Raw genomic sequence first — 3,303 nt, 5'->3', positions numbered from 1 at the left:
TATGTCTAACCACATAGAGTTGGCAGGAAAGGTTCTTAGTCTTCTAGTCACAAAGCAGGATTCAATCATCGGTATCAGTGGACACCTGCCGTTCATGCTCCGCATACACTGTTGGAGTTTATTTTCTCAGACTTTCTATTTATTTGCTTGTCATGATTGTTTTGATATTCAGCTGACAAACTATGCCAAATGACTGACATGAGCAAATGCCAGGGAATGTCAGGAGAGAAATAAGACAACAATTGAGTGTATTACCATTTTAAATGATCTGTCTGACTCTGCTGAGGGTTGTGATTTTGTTCTTTTCCTACCTGTCATGGTTGATTAACTAGATCCTGTTTAAGGTGTGTGATGTTTCAAATTATACTCAGTTTACTCTATGTAGCAAAATGCAGCATCTGTGATCACAAAAACACTGAGCTTAACTTGCTTTCTTTCTCTAGCCCCAGAGTTAAAGAGGCCAATGTGAAAATGGACCCCTTTAATAGAAGAGGGAGTATGTGACATGAACTCATTTTTTTATTTGTAAAATGTATAGTAATTAAGGATAGAGTAAGCACATTTAAGGCTGCTCATACACTAAAATTGTTTTCAAATGGTATACAGAGAAAAATACTTAGTGTCATCAGAATGGAATGGGTTTAGGTTAGAATAAAATTTTTAAATAAGTGAAACATAATTTCCTAGGCAATATGTCATTAAGAATAATTTTTTTAAAAAAATTTATCCAAACATGAGTATTTCTTAATTCTTAAACTTGGGGAAAAAATTAATTTTAACAAAATCATGAAAGAAACCTTAAAATATTTACTATCTTTTACTTTCAGATGTTACGTGTTAACTTCTACTCTCATTTTGCTTTTGTCCTTGCCTCTAATGGTCCCTGTGCTTTTATATTTTGCCTCCTAAACTGCCTATAAGACTTCTAGAACAAACTAAAAGGAGATATGTATTTGAGTGAGTTCGAAAATTAGGCCCTAGCGGGCAGGCACAATGGCTCATGCCTGTAATCCTAGCACTCTGGGAGGCTGAGGCAGGAGGATCACTTGAGCCCAGGAGTTTGAGGTTGCTGTGAGCTATGATGACACCACTGCATTCTACCTGGGGGTGACAGCGTGAGACTCTGTCTCAAGAAATAAAAAGAAAGAAAGGAGGGAAGGAAGGAAGGGAGGAAGGGAAAGAAAAATGAAAATTAGGCCCTGGTAATAAAACACAGGTATGGAACGGGAGGCAAGATGGCTGACTAGAAACATTAGTTACTGGATCGTCTCGGAAAGAAGTAAAAGTTTTACATTAAAAAAAAAAAAAATCCCAGGTGTGATTACAAAGGAAAAGTGCCAGAGTCTACTGAAGATTGCATGAGCACAAACCACGGAGCAGAACAAGAAGGAGCCAAATTTCAGCAGAGATCAGCCCCAGGGAGCTGGAGTCCCATTGAAGGGTGGGGTGGGGTGTTTGGTCCCTGCCATACCTCTGGTGGATGCAGCCCCTGAACTGCTGGGGACGTCTCCACTTTCACCGCTCACAAGCTGCTGCACCCACTATTCAACATAGGGCTGGAAGTCCGAGCCAGAGCTATCAGGCAAGAGAAATAAATAAAGGGCATCAAAATTGGAAAAGAGGAGGTCGAATTATCTCTGTTTGCTGTGATATACTCTTGTATCTAAAAAACCCCAAAGACTCCACTGAAAATCTCACAGAATTGATAAATAAATTAGGCAAAGTCTCAGATACAAAATTAATGTACACAAATCAGTAGCAATTCTGTATACTAACATTCAAGCTGAGAGTCCATTCAAGAATGCAATACCATTAACAAGAGCTACAATGAAAAAAAAATACCTAGGAATATACTTAACCAAGGAGGTGAAAGATCTCTACGAGGGGAACTACAAAACACTGATGGAAGAAATTATAGATGAAACAAACAAATGGAAAAACATGCTCATATATAGGAGCAATCAATATTGTTAAAATGTCCATACTGCCCAAAGTGATTTACAGAGTCAATGCAATTCCCATCAAAATACCAATGGCATTTTTCAGAGATCTATTAATAGAAAAAAATAATCCTACACTGCATATGGAACCAAAAAAGAGCCCAAATAACCAAAGTAATCTTGAGCAAAAAGAACAAATCTGGAGGCATCACATTGTCTGACTTCAAACTTTACTGCAAGACTATGGTAACCAAAACAGCATGGTACTGATACAGAGGTGGAGGTATAGACCAGTGGAACAGAATAGAGAACCCAGAAATAAAACAACATAGCTATGACCAACTAATCTTCCACAAAGCAGACAGCAGCATACACTGGGGAAAGGACACCCTGTGTAATAAGCAGTGCTGGGAAAAGTAGATAGCCACATGGAGAAGAATGAAACACGCTTTCTGTCTCTCATCATATGCAAAAATTAATTCAAGATGGATTAAAGACTTAAATATGAGGTGTGGAACCATAAAAATTTTAGAAGAAAATGTAGGAAAACAGCGTGGAGATTGCACAGAGAAAGAGAAATACACTTTTAATTTGCTCTTGCAATCCCACTACTGGGTATCTACCCAAACAAAAGGAAGTCATTATATCAAAATGACACCTGTACCCAAATGTTTGTCACAGCACAATTCACAATTCCAAAAATATGAATCAACCTAAGTGCCCATCTACTCATGGGTGAATAAAAAAAATGTGGTATCTGTATACCACGAAGTACAACTCAGCTGTAAAAAAGAATGAAATAATGTCTTTTGCAGCAACTTAGGTGGAACTGGAAACCAATATCCTAAGTGAAGTATCTCAGAAATGAAAAAACAAACACCACATATTCTCATTAATAAGTAGGAGTTAAACAATGGGTACACATGGTCATAGAGTGGTGTAAAGGACATTGGACACTAAGTGAGGAGGGCTAGGAGTTGAGGGACAAAAACTTACCTATTTGTTACAATGTATGTTATTCTGCTGATGGGCACACTAAGAGCCTCGAGTTCTGAATTATACAGTTCATCCTTGTAACAACAACATTTATACCTCCTAATATTTTGAAATAAAAATTATTTTAAAAGTTCATAAAATAAGCGAAAGTGAAAACAAAAACTAAACAAAGAAGAGCCCCAATTAGAGGTATGTGTGTGTGTGTATGTATGTGTATGGGCCATAGCATAGGTGTTCTTGATTCTGAGATCCTGCATTTGCTTACTTTTGGGTTTTTCAGCTGTGTTTTGAAAGGTAGAGTTTTCCTGAAGGCACAGTTCCTAATAAATCAGATACTATTATTAAAAAGTTTGCTTTTTATTCCTCA

The sequence above is a fragment of the Propithecus coquereli genome, unplaced genomic scaffold (assembly GCF_000956105.1).
Source record: "Propithecus coquereli isolate 6110/MARCELLA unplaced genomic scaffold, Pcoq_1.0 Scaffold53, whole genome shotgun sequence".
In the NCBI taxonomy this organism is placed as follows: domain Eukaryota; kingdom Metazoa; phylum Chordata; class Mammalia; order Primates; family Indriidae; genus Propithecus; species Propithecus coquereli.
The sequence above is the reverse complement of the archived record's forward strand: the minus strand, read 5'-3'. Positions refer to the sequence as shown.